Source organism: Arvicanthis niloticus, chromosome 25 (genome assembly GCF_011762505.2).
Source record: "Arvicanthis niloticus isolate mArvNil1 chromosome 25, mArvNil1.pat.X, whole genome shotgun sequence".
In the NCBI taxonomy this organism is placed as follows: Eukaryota; Metazoa; Chordata; class Mammalia; order Rodentia; family Muridae; genus Arvicanthis; species Arvicanthis niloticus.
Window position 1 is genome coordinate 20083101 of NC_133433.1, and position 19054 is coordinate 20102154.

The 19054-nt window shown below is 42.1% G+C and overlaps 1 pseudogene; it reads left to right on the forward strand.

Annotated features, from left to right (window-relative positions):
• Positions 1-1544: 1544 nt before the first annotated feature.
• LOC143438339 (small ribosomal subunit protein uS12-like) overlaps positions 1545-19054 on the forward strand; it is a 37886-nt pseudogene continuing 20376 nt past the window's right edge.

Sequence of the window (19054 nt, forward strand, 5' to 3'; positions counted from 1 at the left end):
GCCAACAGAGCTAGGACCTCGGACAAAGGTGGCTGGAGCTGGTGGTGCTTCGCTGAGGCTAATACTGGCCATTGATAACTGCTCTTGTCCTTTGTAAGAGTAGGAGAGAGAGAGAGAGAGAGAGAGAGAGAGAGAGAGAGAGAGAGAGAGAGAGAGAGAATGCAGACTTGGGAAAGATGGGAAAGTTTAAAACGTCAGCCTAAAACACAGAAGCAGTCCAAGCGAGGAGTTAGATGGTTTTGCTCAGTGAAGGGTCAAATGACTGGAAGCCAAAAGGCATCACCCAGGAAGTAAAAGGCGATCCCAAACAAGGAGAGAAAGCACTGGGGATATCACTTTATATGTGATAAAGATGTGCACTGCACAACATATAAAGACCCCCTACGCTTCAGCCACAGAAAGGTAACCATTCAATTACTATGTGAGCAATGGGTTAGGAAGATGACTTCGCAGTGGCTCTCAACCTCCCTAATGCCGTGTCCCTTTAATACAGCTCCTCATGTTGTGGGGACTCCAACTGCAAAATTATTTTTTTAATTATTTATTAATTATAAATAATTATTTATTATAATTATTTATAATTATATTATTATATAATTATATAATTATTTATAATTATATTATTATATAATTATATAATTATTTATAATTATTTTTAATTATTTATTATTTAATAATAATTTTTTAAATTATTATTTATTTTGTTTATGTATATAAGTACACTGTAGCTCTCTTCAGACACACCAGAAGAGGACTTTGGATCCCATTACAGATGGTTGTGAGCTACCATGTGGTTGCTGGGAATTGGACTCAGGACCTCTAGAAGATCAGTCAGTGCTCTTAACCCCTGAGCCATCTCTTCAGCCTACACAGTTATTTTTGTTGCTATTTCATAACTATAATTTTGCTTCTGTTATGAATAGTAAATATCTGTGCTTTCCAATGATCTAAAGGAATCCCTGTGAAAGGGTCATTCAATCCCCATACACACTGCAAATCTATATGCTTATCCACATAACTTTGGGCCCCAGTTAGGGTTACTATTGCTCCAATGAGACACCACAGCCAAAGAAACTTGGGAAGGAAAGGATTTACTCAGCTTACACTTCTGCAGTCTTGTTCATCATTGAAGAAGTCAGCACAGGATCTCAAGCAGGGCAAAACCTAGAGACAGGAGCTGATGCAGAGGCCATGGAAGAGTGTTGCTTCCTGGCTTGGTCCACATGGCTTGCTCAGCCTGCCTTCTTATAGAACCCAAGACCTTGAGCCTAGGGGTGGCCCCATCTACACTGGTCTGAGCCCTCCTCCATCAATCCCTAATTAAGAAAATGGCCTATGGCCGGGCGGTGGTGGCGCACGCCTTTAATCCCAGCACTTGGGAGGCAGAGGCAGGCAGATTTCTGAGTTCGAGGCCAGCCTGGTCTACAGAGTGAGTTCTAGGACAGTCAGGGCTATACAGAGAAACCCTGTCTCGAAAACCAAAAAACAAAAAACAACAAACAAACAAACAAAATCTAAATTTAACTTTGCTTCATAATGAGGTAATGGCGTCGGCAAAAGACCTCCGGATCCAATTCAGATTACAACTAGCCAAATTTATTAAAGCTGCGGGCAAAGCTGCAGTCAATCACCCAAATGAGAGGCGTGTCACCAAGAAAACCGTGAGGAACCACAATGACTTCATTTCTGAGGCATTTACAGCTACATGAGGCAAATGGCTACTAAAATGGGTGCCTAGCACAAAAGGGGATTTCCTTAGGCATCCCATTCTCCACTGGCTCGAGACCACAGGACTCAATCGCTGACTTGTGTTGAGGTACAAGTTTATACTCAACAGAGTTAACTCTTCTACTGTATGTTAGCAACCAATTTAAAATGCAAGGGCCAACATAGCCTCAAGGAGCAGTAAAAGGACAGGTTCAGCTGAGGCAGACAAAGGGTGGTCTGGTAAGCTGTGGAGCAGGAGAAAGGGGACTGCTGCCAGTTAGAGGCCTCAGGACACTCCTCTAGTCTCGCATCTGTTTTTGAGCCACATTTAATGTATCTCACATCATTCCTGAGTTGTTGGTATAAAAACAGCATTTTTTTAAAAAAATCTGGGGCAGCACAAAGACCTTCTTTCTTTAGGATAACAAATCTAGTCCCTGACACTTTTGCAAAACCAAGTCCGCTAAGGAATTCACTTGTTTTGCAAGCTGTCTCGTGGAGTCCTTGAGGTCCTGTGTGTCCTGGTCTATTCTGGCTCTCAGGGACCTGAAATTCTGAGCCTCAAGAGCTACTGCTAAGGTCTCCTAGAGGCAGCAGGGCCGGCAACCACAGCCCCTATGAAGAGAGGAAGAAAGAGTTGAAACTTCCCTTTTTTTCCGGGTGAGGATTTTATGTGGTAAGAAATGCTTTTTCACTCCTTCTCAAATATAAACATGGAGAAGGAGAGAGGAAAGGAGGGAAGGAGGGATGGAGGGGGAGGGAAAGAGGGAGAGAGAGAGAGAGAATCCATGGGGGGAGGTGCATAGACCAGTGCACAGAAACTTTCCCATCCAAGTCCAGATGTTCAGCGGTTACACATTTGGCGAGAAGCCAAATATGCAGGCTCACCCTGTCCCCAGTGGGACCAGGTTCTGTATTTGATTTACGTCTATTTGTATGAGTTAAGGAACTCAAAGATAGACTGTAGAGGAATTTGGGGAAGGCAAGAGTTGAATAAAGTAAGTACCTTCCCCTTGTAGGTCTCTCAGGCTGAGTCTAGAGTCTCGTGACTACAGTCTGTGTCTTTTGGTAGGACAGAGAGGGAGAAATAGAGATGTTGACCCCCATCCTCCACATAAAATGGGGGTTTGGGATCCAGGCAGAGCCAACAACCCTGCCCTAGACAAGCAATGGTATGGTCTATCCAGTAATAGTCTTAAGGCCTCAGTTTCAGGAATATCATTTGAAGTTGGGGTCATGTTCTGCCAAGAAGGCAGGGTTACAGGAGGGGATGGGATAGTTCAGCTTGGGTCAGAGGGCCTCTATGTTTTTATAAGGGTCTTTATGTTTGCCCTGGCAGATTCAGTCTTGCAGCCTGGGAAGATGCAATGATAACCTGTCTTCCATTTATGATGACAATGGGGTATGCATAAAATTGTAAATACCATAGGGCTGTTTCCCAACTCTTGGTCCCACATCCTGGTGGTTTGGATGATAACTTTTCCACTTGGTTATGACGTCACTGTTATCAAAGAAATCACACGGGTCAAATCAACACAAGTTTGGAGGTAGCATTTCAGAAAACACCTATTATTTTTCTGTCAGAGGTTCAAGAAAATTCCTAATCCCAGATCTCAATATTTCTACTTGGCCATATCTGGGAGTTATGGGCTAAAATTCCCAACATCAGTGTCAGCTTGAGTACAAAGTACAGATAAACTACTTCTGAACAGGTCCACTTCCCCCATATCCTAATAACTTTTCTCTCCCACTACCTCAGCTGGGTGGTGGCTAGAGGAGAGGTTGAACCCTCATTAAAAGTAGGTTGCAAAAAATGTATGCGTACAGGGAGTGGTCCAAACATAGGTTCCAATTCCTATGGCCTCTTAGATGGTGACCTCTCTTTAGTGAGAGGTCCTGGGGATTGGGTCAGCACTGAATGAGCTATACACACAAACACCAGGAACTGGAAAGTTTTGCTCCATACTTTTCCTGTGACCACAGGTCCTTGGGGACTCATTGGTAAGGAGCCCTGGCCCAGTCAATTGACCCTGTAGAACTGAGAATCTGTCTTCTTTTTCCCTGCCTGCATTGTGGCCACTTGTTCTACCAATGTTCTTTATTCTCTACAGAGGACGATTGGTTGCCTAGGGTACTTTTGGTTTTTATTGGGCCTTTCTCTGAACACAGCTGCCATTATTCTGGCCAGCTTCTTGTCTTTCCTCTCTTCTGGATCTCTATTGTTAAAAGTCTGAGCTATTTCTAACAACTGTGACCTATTCGCCCCCTTGAGCCCTTACAATTTCTGTAACTTCCTGTAAATATCTGGCACCAACTGGGTGACAAAAACAACATTAACAGCCTGCTGGTTTTCATCTAGCTGGTTTACCAAGCAGGTAAACCACCCAGAGGTACCCCAGGAATACAGCAGGAAATTCTGATTTCCCTGAATTACCTCAGCTACTTTTGAGAGATTACTTGGCTTTCTAGTTGGTACTCTCATTCTGGTCAGAAGGCCCCAGAGCTAGGTGTCTAATACGCTTTACCTTCATCAGTGTTAGGATCCCAGATCAGTATAGTTGAGGGCAATATTTGCTCATCTTGTTCCTCTAATTCGACACAGTTGCCCCAGTACCCATAACAGGCTTCCTGGCTTCAGTCATGATTCAACCCTCTCCTAAGTAGAAAAAAAAAAAAAAAAATGTACCTAAAAGCTTCTTGCAATCATCCCAGGTGGGTTGATGGATACAGAAAACAGTTTCTAACAGGCTGGTGAGGGCCTAAGGTTCTCAGAGAAGGGAGGATTCTGGGTTTAACAGTTATATAAATTGCTTATTGAAAAAAAAAAAAAAACTAAAAAAGGAGGCCTGGGCCTCTGTTCCCCATTAGCTCTTTGCACCAGTGGCAGTGGGGGCCCACTAGGGGGTGCCTCTCTAAGAAGGAGAATGGCTAGAGTCTGTCAGCTGGGGTGGAGCACAATCCAGTCTGTTTCAGGTATGTGAAGGTGAAACCAGGTCAGAGTAGACTCTTCGGACTGCTGGTACATGGTCTCCTTCCAACATCACATTCTACACTGGCTGGTTGTATGCACTGTAAGATGGAGGGAAATTCTGTTCTTCTTCTTCTTCCCCTTCCCTCTTCCCCTCCTTCTCCCTTCCCCCTCCTCCTCCTCCTCTCCCCCCCTCCTCTTTCTCTTCCTCTTCCTCTTCTTTCTCTTCTTCTTCCTCTTCTTTCTCTTTCTCCTCCTCTACAGGGACCAGAACAGTGAGTTCTGGCATTTTACTTAGGTTTTTTTCTCATTCTCTGATTTGATAACTAAAACAGTGAAGTCTTATTTAAATGCACAATGTTTCCACCAAGGAGGGAGTTCAAGGAGGGAGATCCAGTGGCTGGTGTAAGGAAACTGATCAGAGTGGCCAGCATTCCCTGTGGCCATTTGAAAGATTCACTTGGCAGTTTAGGGGTTAAATAGCCCTGCATCTAGCTATCCCATATTTAGCTCACAGAGAGTGCAGTTTTCTAGATGACATCTTAAATCCATACATAGCTCACCTCATGGAACTCCTGAAGTGCTGCAGTACGCAACTCAAGAGCACCGTGGCTGCTCTCAGTCTGACTCCCATTTCTGCAACAAAACCCATAAGCACACCAGAAAACACAAATTCCCTGGAAATAAGGAAACAACGTAAAAGGACAGAAAGTTTACGGGGCCAGAAGACAAACACAGGCATGTGGTGGAAACCTTCATTTATATGTCAAAACAAAAAAGACAGGAGAATGTATCCTGCTCTGTCTCTGGAGACTGGGTCTGTGATCTTGTCTGATCTCCCCTAATGTCCAGACTCCTAGAACAACTCACCAATTGGTCCTATCTCAAGCATACTTCAGCCAACATTTCTTTTTGTTTTGTTTCCAGTTTGTAAATGTGTAGTAGTCACAGCCTGAGTAATACCCTAGGCCTCCAACTTTATAAATGTACTCACCCCATATATGGTTGCTTGCCTTTGGGCCTGTGAGTTGTGAACTTGCCTGCGTATAGGGCCTGACTCCAATAAGTGAGTCTATGATTTATGGCAGCGATGGCCTCAAACTCTCCTGGGCCTCCAATCCCACCTTGGACTCTTGTTTAGGGTGTATCCTGAAACCCCAACCCTGAGCCTGAGGTCTCCCAGAATCTCACTGGGGCCTCCAAGTGTTACAGAGTTTGAGGCCACCAGGGAAAGACCCCTAGACTCCGTTCAGATTATAATTATCCAAATTTATTAAGACTGCTTAGCAGGGCTAATGGCTCTACCCCAAATCAGAGATGTGCTACCCAGAAAAGGAAGAAGAAAGAGCTTTAAAAGGCAAAAACAAAAAACAACCACAATCACTTTCTGCAGAATTAACACCTTCAGGAGGAACTGCCTTACTCCTCTTGCACCCAGCAATAAGTGACTTTACAGAAACCAGAGCAAGCAGTCAATCACCTCACCACAGTTACACAACTCTGGGGAGTGGGCAAGAAATCAGTTTCCAGGAACTTACCTTTCAGAAATTTATGTCAGAGGTAAATAGCAACTGAAATGACTAAAACAGGAGCCTAACACAAAATGGAGTCTCATACGCCACCATAATGGTATACAACTGTGTAATGCCAACGTTTGGGAGTCTGAGGCAGGAGGATCTCAATTTCAGCCCTAGGACATATAGCCAAATCCTGCCTAATTTTTTTTCTTAAGCCATGCATGGTGTACACACCTGTAATCCCACCATTTAGGAAGCAGAGGCAGGAGGATCATGAGTTTGAGGGCCAGTCTTGGTTAGAAAGTGAGGCTCTGTTAACAAACTAAAATTCCCAGAGAAAGTCCTGTTTCCTAAGCATCATAGGAAAGACCACACACACACCTACTTCCTCTTTGTCTCCAGTTACCCTTTGCCATGATACTTATGTCCCAGTTAAATGCACCTCACTGAGCATTCTGTGCACAAACCATAATAATATTCACCTCCAAATCTTGCTCATGAGCTGACGTGAGCCTGCCATTCTCATGCCTTCCCCCAGCTAAACCTTATCCCTTCTTCATTTTCTTTCATTTTCACATGAAGCCTTCTCATACTTTGCTGGGTAATGTTACTCCACACAGCTTGCCACTAACATTGCACCAAGAATGTCACACTTAACGTACCTGTGTGTGCGCCTTTGTTCTTATCACCAGCTCCTCTGAGAGCAGAGACCACCCTGTGCACTTCTGTACTCTTAGTATGTAACACAGACCGCTATCACCCATCTTCAATTGCTGTTTAATGAATTAAACAGAAGTGAACTGATTTAACTCAGTACAACTACTCCTTTAAATTTCACACATTAGGTAAAATCAATTTTTGCTAATACTTGGTAGATAATACAGACTCCCATATTGTAAAGAAAAACTTAAAATAGTGGAGCATTACACACTATTAACTGTGCTTTTCTTTGGTTAAGAACCAATTCCATAACTGTCTGATTAGTCACGCTTTATTTAGGCTGGTAAGCCGGCTGCCTTTCCCAAAGACAGGATTTCAGAGAGCTCTGCCTTTTGAGGTCCCTTTTATAGGAAAGGGCTAGGGTTGTGATAAAACTGTCGAGATAATTGAATGTTAGCACCTGGATAGAAGAGTGGGGGACTCAGAGTTCAAGGCGGCCTGTGGGGTAGATAAATGCAAGAATACATCATGTAGGCAGGCAGTCATCTAGGAAGACACATTTTTGTAAGGCAAAAGAGCAATCGTTTTTTGCTTTTATACAAGAAAAAGGGGGCATGGGATAGGAGTTTTCTAGGGAGGGGAAATGGGGAAAGGGGATGGTATCTGAAATGTAAATAAAATATAAAATAAAAAAATGAAAAAAAAGAATCCATCCACAGCAAGTAAATAGAAAACATAACATTAGTTTACTTCTCCAGTTTTGGGAGGTTTTGGTGGAAGGTAATAAAGCCAAGGCTATGGAAACTGAAGTTTTTATTATTACTCTTCAGAAGGAATTGAAATTATGACTATTTATAATGAAGATAAAGTGACAGAGACATGGGAAAAGATGTGAACTTATTACTCTGTGCCTCCTTATCATCAAACTCAATACTTTCATCTTATGTAGGTTACTAAGCTCTACTCCTATATGTATTGTGATCATTTGTTGAAAACTTTGAAATCCAACAGCTCACTAATACCTGTTTTCTTTGTACTGTTTTTGCATCATTTAAAGTCTTAATAATTTATTACTAAATCTGATGACCTAGGTAGTTAGCAAGCATATAAATGGATTATAATAAATGAATGCAGCACCAAAAAAAAAAAAAAAAGAGCAATCGTATATCACAGATTCTGGTGTTTAGCCAGATAAAGGAGTGGGGTACATCATAGGGTCGCAAGTTCAGGTTGAAAAACATAGTTTGCAGGATACATTACACTTAGTAATCAGAAACTTATCCTTTAAGGAATGATGATTTAATAACGATGTAAAACAATGTAGCTCCTTAGCAACAATGTGGCTCCTTAGCAACAATGTAGCTCCTTAGCAACAATCTGGCTCCTTAGCAACAATGTAGCTCCTTAGCAACAATCTGGCTCCTTAGCAACAATCTGGCTCCTTAACAACAATCTGGCTCCTTAGCAACAATGTGGCCCCTCTTTTGGTTTCATAATAGGATGTTATTTATATATATATAACTTTAAACACCTTGGGGCTGCATGTCCCACAAGTTTAACCACATGTATATCTGTCCTGTCATGCTTAACACGTGAGCTTGTGGATAGTATTTCCCCTAAAGGTCTCAAGGACAGGTTTCCACAGTTGTGATTGTTCCCAAGACATCAAGTCTTGCTTATCTCTCCTTTACCAGGAAGTGCTGGACCTCAACTTAACAAACAAGAACAGAGGTGCTGGGTAGTATTCTAGTAGAAAAGGACAAAAACATTCTTCTTGTTTTCTTTCCTTTTTTTTTTTTTTTTTAATGATTTCAATTGATTCTTCTTTTTTTACTTAACTTTTTATTGATTTGATTCTTTGTGAATTTCACATCATGCACCTGATTCCCACTCATCCCCCACCCCTTCATACCAGCCCTCCACCCTTGCAACCTCCCCAATGAAGGAAAAAAAAATCTCATTGTTGAAGCTGTAGTATGTCACAGTGTGTCCCACAGTATTCCCTTTGGCTCACACTTCTTTACTTGCAAATGTTCATTGAAGTGAGTCATTGGTCTGGTTCCAGCCCTGCTTCTGCTACAGGGTCCTCACCAGGAATTCCCTAGGATATCCTATTGTTACCCTGTGTCACTGAGATCCCAAACCTTTGAATCTGCAGGACTGGCTCCTTTACATGTTCCAGCAGTTCATAGATGGGGCAGATGTTGGGTAGGCCAACTGAAAATCATGGCTCTGGGCCTGGGTGGTAGCTGAGCTGATCAACCCACCAGCCCTCCCTCACCCACACCACCAGGGTGAGCTCTCTGGAACTGCCCAGCTAGCCCACCCAACACTGAGCTGACAAGACACAGAGCCAGCTCTCCAACTCTCACACCCTTGGGGCTGGCTCACCTGCAATCCCTGCAACCAGGGCCAGCTTTACTGTAATAACCAGGCAAGACCCAGAGTCAGCTCTCCTGAGTGCTGCAGCCAATGAGGGGCAGGGCCAGCTCTCCCACATGCCAAGTAGGTGACAGAGGGCAAGAAAAAGAGCATCTCTTCCTTTCTCACACCACAACATGACAAACAAGTGGCAGGGACATCTCTCCCACTCTGAATCTTAAGGCTATCCCCATGAAAAAGCTTCCTAGGGCAAGGCTGAAGATTCACTATTAAATTCAAATGCCAGATAGTCATGTGGGGGAACATTCTCTATGTTGAGTATGCCAGGCACTATTTGGGTTAGTCAAAGAACAATGGAAAACTGGTGGTCTCTTCTGGGATAGGCTTTCTTTGAGCGTTTCTCAGCCACTTGAGTTTCCTCTTTTGAGAATTCTCTGTTTAGACTGATATCTCATTTTTAATTGTTTTGTTTTTCCTTGATAACCATTTTTTCTATTCTTTATATATTTTGGATATTATACCTCCATAGGATATGGAGTTGGTAAAAATCTTTTCCCATTCTGAAGGTTACCTCTTTGTCTGAGTGACAATGTCCTCTGCCATGCATACACTGCTCAGTTTCATGAGGTGCCATTTTTTAATTGTTATTGTTAGTCTGTGATAACAGTGTTCTGTTCAGAAAGCCTTTTCCTGTGCCAATGAGTTCAAGGATATTCCCCACTTTCTCTGTATCAAGTTCAATGTTTTTATGTTGAAGCCTTTGCTCCATTTGGAGTTGGGCTTTGTTCATCATAATTAGTATGGATCCATGTGGATTCTTCTGCATGCAGCCATCATGTTTGACCAGAACCAGTTTTTTTAGATGCTGTCTTTTTTCCACTGTATATTTCTGGCTTCTTTATCAAAAAATCAAGTGTCCACAGATAGGAGTGTGAATTTATGTTTGGGTCTTCAATTCATTTCCACTGATCAATGGGTCTGTTTTTGTGCCAGTACCATGTGGTTTTTATTACCACAACTCTGTCGTATAGCTTGAAATCACAGATAGTGGTACCTCCCACAGTTCTTTTCTCATTCAGGGTTGCTTTAGCTATCCTGGGTCTTTTGTGCTTCCATATGAAGCTGAAAATTGTCCTTTCAAGATATGTGAAGAATTGTGTTGGAATTTGGATGGAGACTGTATTGAAACTGTAGATTGATTTTGGTCGAATGGCCATTTTACTATGTTAAGCCTACTAATCCATGAGCATGGGAGATCTTTCCATCCTCTTATATCTTCTTCAACTTCTTTCTTCTAAGTTTTATCAAGTCTTTGTCATACAAGTCTTTTCTCTTCCTAGGCTAAAATCGCCCCAAGGTATTTCGTATTATTTGAGGCTACTGTGACTTCTTCCTCAGTCTGTATATAGGAGGGCTCCTGATTTTTGTGAGTTAATTATGTATCCAGCTATTTTTTTTATGTGTTTATCAGCTGTAGGAGTTCCCCGGTGGAATTTTTAGGGCCACTTATGTATACTGTTGTATCATCTGCAAATAAAGATAATTTAACTTATTCTTTTCCAATTTGTATCCCCCTGGTCTCCTTCAGTTGTCTTACTGCCCTAGCTAAGACTTTAAGTATTGTATAGAGTAAGTATGGAGAAAGTGGAAAGCCTTGTCTCTTTCCTTATTTTAATAAAATTACTTTGACTCTCTCCATTTAAGTTCCTGTTGGCTACAAGCTTGCTGTGAATTCCTTTTATTATGCTTATTATGCTTTATTATACTTAGGTATGTCCCTAATCTCTCCAGGACTTTTATCATGAAAGGGTATTGGATTTTGTCAAAAGCCTTTTCTGCATCTAATGAAATGATTATGATCATGTGGTTTTTGTCCTTCAGTTTGTTTGTATAGTGAATTACATCGACAGAGTTTTATATGTTAAATCATCCCTGCAAGTATTTTATTGAGAATTTTTGTATCATATAAATTGGAAAGGAGATATAAATTATTTTTTGTTATTTATTTATTTTTTTAATTTATTTTTTATTGGATATTTTATTTACATTTCAGATGCCATCCCCTTTCCCCATTTCCCCTCCCTAGAAAACCCCTATCCCATGCCCCCTTCTCCTTTTTGCTTTTATACAATTTTTTTTAATGTCAACCAAAGGCTTTATAAGTTTGGTAATGCTCAATATCAATCAGAAGTGTAACCTAATACCCAACCTAGATATATCAACTATCTTTGACTGGCGGAGACATGTGAACATCTGCCTCCATGTCTGGCCCCCCTCTCTCTTTCTCTCTCATCACCTAGCTCCTCCTCTCCTTCTCCTCGTCCTCTCCTCCTCCACTCCTTATTCTTCCTCTTCCTCTCCTTACTCCTCCCACCTTAGCTCCTCCTACATATCACCCTTCCTGTTAAAGTAAAACTTTTCTCTCAAAATACAGTTAGAGCATAACTATACCAATTTATGTCAATAAGGTGCAAGATAAACCTAATTACTTTTGTTTTTAATCTATGTTCATAGGGCAATTGCAACTCTCTTTCTACCTGGAGTCTTTTTATGGTTTGGGTATCAGGGCAACTGTGGCCTCACTGGACAATGTTTCTTCTCTTTCTATTTTGCAAGAGAGCTTGTGAAGAATAATGGCATCACCTCTTCTTTGAAAGTCTGGTAGAATTCTGTGCTAATGTGACCCTGGGCTAGTTTTGGTTGGACATGTGCCGGATAGCTTTATGTTAACTTTACATAAGCTTAAGTCATCAGAGAGGAGGGAACCTCAATTAAGAAAACATTTCCATAAGGGGCTGTACGCAAGCCTGTATGGTATTTTCTTAATTAGCAATTGATGGAGGAGTGCCAAGCCCATTGTGAGTGGTGTCACTCCTGGGCTGGTGGTCCTGGGATGTATAAAAAGCAAGCTTGGCCATGGGGACTAAGCCAGTAAGCAGCACCTTTCCATGCCCTCTGCATCAGCTCCTGCCTCCGGGTCCTGCCCTGTTTGTGTTTTGTGTTCCTGTCCTGACTTCCTTCAGTGAAGGACATGGATGGGGAGTGTAAGCCAATAAAACCCTTTCCTCTTCAACTTGACTTTGGTCATGGGGTTTTATCATGGCAATAGTAACCCAGACTAAGATGGGAGACTTTTAGTTGCTGCATCTACTTCACTAGGGGTTATGGGTCTGCTTAAATTGCTTATTTGAAATTGATATAACCTTGGTAGGTGATATGTATTGAGAAAATTATCCATTTCTTTTATATTTTCCAATTTAGTGGTGTACAGGTGTTTAAATTACGACACACCATGACCATTTGGCCAGGAGACATGCATCCTGAGGAAAGACTGGTGACGCAGCCAGGAAGAGACTCAAACAGCAAGTATTGGAGAAAGCAGCTAGGAGATAGCCAGTCTAGGTGCCTCTTCTGGTCTGCAGCCATACATGGAGGCAGAGCCAGTGTGTGTGTGTGTGTGTCTGTGTGTCTGTGTGTAAGAGAGAGAGAGAGAGAGAGAGAGAGAGAGAGATATCCAGGACAGTCAGGGCTGCTACACAGAGAAACCCTGTCTCAAAAAATAAAAAAGAAATAATACAGAAAAAAAGAAGCTATGAGGCAGAGGTGGTAATTCATAGGTTAAGGCAGCTTTCTCTTTATTTGTAATATATATATATATATATATATATATATATATTATTTCTTTCATTTTTAAGAGTATAATTATTTCCCCCGTCCATTTTCCTCCCTCCAAACCTTCCCACATGTCCCTCCTTGCTCTCTCTCAAATTCATGGCCTCTTTCTTCATTAACTGTTACTATATGCACATGCGTATGTGTAGGTTCGGATATATTCCTAAATGTAACCTGCGCTGTATAACGTTACTTGTATTTTAAGTGTATACTTACATGTGTGTATGTGCTCTAAGTGTGGACCTAGTGACCTCAGATCCCCCAGAACTAGCATTGTAGGCCATTGTGAGCCATCATGCCGGGGTTGGAAATGGAACAGCAGGTTTTCAATCACTGAGCCATCTCCCTAGCTGCAGGAAAGTTCATTTTCTTAGCACCCACTTTCCCATGCACGATCTATCTGTTGTGAGTTGCTCTAGGGAGAGATGACTTTCAGCGGTCCTCTTGGTTATCTTGTATAGCAAATGCTAATTCCAGATTTCATTCTTCCGACTTGTGAGGAAACAGCGTGAACTCACAGAAGAAGACACTGACATGGCCCGCATCCTGTTCTTAGCCTTCCAGGCTCCAGAATGACGAGAAATAAATTTTTATTCTTTATAACCTATCGAGTTTATGGTACTTTGATACAAAAGCTCAAACAGACCATTATGAAAATCAATACATTAAATTAAAAATTAAAAGCCGTGCCAGGCAGTGGTGGCGCACGCCTTTAATCCCAGCACCTGGGAGGCAGAGGCAGGCGGATTTCTGAGTTCGAGGCCAGCCTAGTCTACAGAGTGAGTTCCAGGATAGCCAGGGCTACACAGAGAAACCCTGTCTCGAAAAACAAAACAAACAAACAAACAAAGCCTCAAGGAAGAAAGCAGAGAGAGAATTGGCAGGGTGGTGAAGGACCTACAGATGACAATTACACTAAACGACTTGTGGAGTCAGAAGCCAGTGCTGCATAAACTGGGGAGAGGAGTTGGCAGATGAGCCACGTGCAGGAAGGCTGAGAGAACCCGAAACGGACTAAGCACGAGCATGTATCACCCCTGCCTGCACAGGGCCATAGAGAGAAGGCTGTGGAACGAGTCATCTCCCTGAGGGCTGGTTACAGGCTGTGTGAAGAAAGCACACTCGCTTCTCTACAGGACTTGCCACACAGAGGCTGCAGTCACCTATGGCCGCTTCCTCCTTGTCTCGGATTGGCCACTGCCCAAGCTACGCCCCATTACCAGCTACATCCAACAATGAAACCCTTGCTCGGATTCCTGCCCCCTTACCTCCTCACCGCTGTGATTTGGCACTCGAGTTTGGTCAGGGCCTTCTGACAAACTGCTTTTCAATAGGATGAGAAATCAGGTTCCAGAGCTAGGTGACCAGTATCTAACATTCCAGACTGATAGTGTGAAGGTTAATACTGTCACCTTGAGGGGATCTAGGAATCAAAGCTCTGGGCATATCTTTGGGGGACCGGGGTTTCTAGATTCAGTCCACTGAGCTGGAAAGATTTACTTACTCTACATGTGCGAAGTATCAGTCCGTGGGCTGGTGTCCTGGGTGGGGGTGGAGAAAAAGAAAGACAAGTTGAGCATTAGGTCTTCTCTGGGATTCCTGGCGACGGACACCATGCATTCCATGTCCCTGCTTCCGTGCCTTCCCACCCCTGGTAGACTGTGAGCCTAAATAAACCCTTCTTTCCTTAAGTTGCTTCTGTTACCCAGTGAGAACATTAATATTATTTATATTTATATTATTTTAAAACGACTATGCTACCTAGGCATGATGGCACACACCCGTAATTTCAACAGTGGGAGGGCTGATCGTGAGTTTGATGCCAGCCTGGGCTATTTGTGGAGACTCTGTATCAAGCAAAGTCCTGTATCACGAAGTTTATAGCTTAAAAATCGTTAAGACTAAACAGATATCCTTTAACAAAATACAAATAAACACAGTGTTTTGAAAAGACGGATATGAGCGATTCTTTCCTACCGGAGCTACCATCTCTGCTGGGGTCCTGTCTCCCAGTCCACTGGTTGACACTGACACGTTGCTGTGTGTCTCATTGTCAACTCCATTTCACGCACCCAGACTTTGCCTTCTACTTTTGTCCTTTTGGGATTCAAATCAAAATGCTAACATTGTCCTAAAGTTTAGAACACAATGCTTGATCCAGAAAAACAAAACAAAACAAAACTCTAAACTGAAGCTCTCTGACAGTTAAGACCTTTTCAAAGGAGAACGGTAAGGATTTGCGGCCGCTAAAGCAGCAGTCACGCCGGGAATCACCGCAGTGTACTGCCTTGATCTGGCCACTAGAGGGAAGCAAACTGTAAGACTCTATCAGCAGCGGTGACGCGGCTTCATCTTTAGATATTTGCCTTTGAAGCCCAAATATGTATCTAAACTGCATTGTAGACTCGTTTCTGTCTCTGTCTCTGTCTGTCTGCCTGTCTGTATGTGTCTTTATCTGCCCCCTCCCTCCATCTCACCCTCCTCCCTTCTCAAGTTCTATATGCCTCCTCCACACAAGAACTAGAAGCATGTTCTACCATGCCTATGATTTTTTTCCCTCCCCTCCCCTCCCCTCCCCTCCCCTCCCTCCCTCCTTCCCTCTCTCCCTCCCTCCCTCTTTCTTTCTCTTTCTTTCTTTCTTTCTTTCTTTCTTTCTTTCTTTCTTTCTTTCTTTCTTTCTCTCTTTCTCTCTTTCTCTCTTTCTCTCTTTCTTTCTTATTATTTTCTGAGTTAGGGTTTCTCTGTTATCCTGTCTAGGAACTTGCTCCTTACACCAGGCTGGCCTCAAAGCCAGAGATCTATCTGCCTACCTCTGCCTCTTGGAGTTCCAGGATTAAAGCCCTTTGCCACCATGCCTTTTTGATGTGGTTGCTGGGGTCTGAACTCAGGATCTCATGCTTGCATGGCAAACACTTTGCTGCCAGTCCAGCGGCTCAGTTTTACTTTTCTCAGATACTGTCATGTCGGAAGGCTCTCCAGGACTATTCTCTCAAGTATTCATCAGTATGACAAAACAGGTGTTCTAAACAGAGCTCTTAGGAACCCAGTAGATGCTGCAATAAAAACCCCAAGTGAACTCAGCTTTTCACATAGGTATGTTCCTTGTTTAATCTGAATAGAACATTCTTCCAGGTGCCGAAAAGCTAACATTGCTTCTGTCTTGTTGCAAGCAACATTAAAACCACAAAGGACAAAGTCCAACAGACTCCGAGCGCTGCCTACCCATTTCACAGACGCAGACCTGGGAGGATAATTTCACATGTGGGAGTCCCAGCTACTAGTGCAGACACCTGACAACTGATGGGCAACAGGAGATGTCCCAGCATTTATAACAACAACTATGTAATGACAGAGAAGCCAAAGGTTATTTTATTATGAGCATTCAAGTTCATGGGAATGTGACTCATGTCATACTGCTACTGCAGACGACTAATAGGAATGGGCCTAGAGTTAGTTAGCTCTCGGGAGAGTCCATTGTAGTGATTCCTTGGTTTTATTTCCTTTTATTTTGGGTGCTCATCACTGAGCCTGGGGCTTTTTATTATACTACTAAGTGCATGGTCTCTCTTCAAGCTAAACCTATAGCTCCTCCCCTTTAAAACAAACAAAAACAAACCCAAGTCTACTGGGTATTCCAGGCCAGCCTAGAACTTACTATGTAACCTATACTGGCCTTGAATATATGATCCCCTGCCTCTTTCTTCCAAGATCTAGGTTTACAGGCACATGCTCAGTACCCAGTCTGCTTTTATCTTTAATCGTGTCTTCCAGATTTTTTTTTATAGTGCTCAGAGCATTTCAGGTCCCAGAGAACAAATCTTTCATAGCATAATAAGAGTTTATTGACTAAGCTCCATTTTAAGTAATTTAATTTAATATAGTTACCTTCTAAGCAAAACTGTCCAAAAGCTGTCTCATCCTTCCATCCCACTGACCCACACTCACCAGGACCAAACTGGTCATCTTCATTGATTTCATTACTAGTTTTCTTTCTCAGTTTAATAATACCCTGGTACCCTGTTTTCCTTAAGGCACAGCTTTCAGTTTCATTAATTCACTCATTCATTCATTCATTAAACATTACTAAAGGCTTGCGAGTCTACCTGCTACTGTCTTAATTTGTTAGGAAACATAGACATTAGAGAAGGCTGTTCCATTGATAGCACACAGGAATACCATTATGGGAACATTCTTAGAACTAACAATCTATTATAAAATTCCAGAATCACATCTTAAACAGACATCAGAAGCAAACACCACAATAAATATCCTACATGTGATGGTATTTAGTATTTAGATCAAACGTGTAATTCATGATTGACTGGCTGGTGTACAATTGGGGGAGGGCCCAGTCCATCGTGGGTGGTGCCATCCCTGGGCTGGTCGTCCTAGATTCTGTAAGAAAGCAGGCTGAGCAAGCCATGGGGACCAGGCCAGTAAGTAGCACCCCTACATGGCCTCTGCATAGGCTCCTGCCTCCAGGTCCCTGCCCTGCTTGAGTTCCTATGCTGACTTCCTTTAATAATGGACTGTGATCTGAAAGGATTAGACAAATAAGTCCTTTGCTCCCCAACTTGCTTTTTGGTCACAGTGTTTCATCACAGCAATAGAAACCCTACCTAAGACAATGATTATGTGTATCTTATCTCTACATTTGCATAATTAAGACAATTATGTGTTTGTCGATGTATTCCTCTTTTTCCCTTCAGTCAATGAATTGGGGAGGGAATCATAAGAAAAGAGAAGGGGAGTCAGGCATGGCAGCATGAGACAGAAATTCCACAATTGGGAAACTGAGGCAGGAGGATAAAAAATTCAAGTCAGCCCAAGCTACATAGAGAGACCCTGTCTCAAAATAAATAAGTCAGGTATGGTGGTACAGTGGTGGCTAACACAAAAGAATTGTTATAGTTTAAGATCAGGCCGGATATGTGTACCAAGCCACGTTGGGCTTCATAACAAGACCCCATCTCAATAAAACAAAACAAATATTAGTCCAAAAAACTAATGAGGCAAGGGATTTGTGTTTTTTAATATATATGTGTAATTTGCTTATTATGTTTATTGATTGATTTAGCACACAGGAGAGAACAGTAATGCTGCCGGTTACACATGGAGGTCAGAGACAGCTGTCAGGAGTTTGTCATCTCTTCCCAGCATATAGACCCTGGGGATCCAATTCAGGTCATCAGGCTTAGCAGCTGGTTCTTCTACCCGCTGAGCCATCTTTACTGGCCCAAAATTTGGTGCTTATTATTTCTTCTTGTTAAGTAGTTACATAGTAACTACTGCTCCGAGGTGACTTAGAACAGATTAGTGTTAAACCCTCAAGTCTCAAATACTCACTTTGTTAATGTATATTTTCACAAATATTTCTTCCAATATTTATGTAGTTCTACATACTGAATGTACATCAGACTCCTTTATCTTTAAGCTTGTTTATGTGCTGTATGTGCACGTGTGTTCTTCCGACTCCATGAGTGTCTTCTGACTTCCATATGTGCTCTCCACTCTGCATAACTAAGGCTTATCATTTCTAGAGTAATGTATTAATTATATGTTAATGTATTTGTTGTTATATGCCAATTATATATGAATTATTCTATAAATTATATTATTGTGTTACTGTTAATATATTGATATTAATATGTATATATGTATATGTTTATGTATGTAGTTATACATATATGTATATACATATATACATGTATGTGTATATATATATGTGTGTGTATATATGCATATAAACATATGTATCCCAGTGGTGGTGTCACAGTCACACATATCTTTAATCCTAGCATTCAAGATCTCTGTGGCAGGAGGATCTCTGAGTTTGAGAGCAGCCTGGTCTACAGAGTAGATTTCAGGACAATCAAAACTACACAGAGAAACTCTTTCTCAAAAAATCAAAAATGAGAGCAAAAAATTGTGTGTGTGTGTGTGTGTGTGTGTGTGTGTGTGTGTGTAGGTGTGTGTGTGTAGGTATACGCTTATCCAAGGAGACCAGAGGCCTGGATTCCCCCTTGGAGTTGGAGATACAGGTTATTTTGAGTTGACTGATATGGTGCTGGGTACAAAACACCAGTCCTCTGCAAGATCAGTCCATATGTATTCTTAACAGCGAAACCATCTCTCCAGCCCTGGGGCT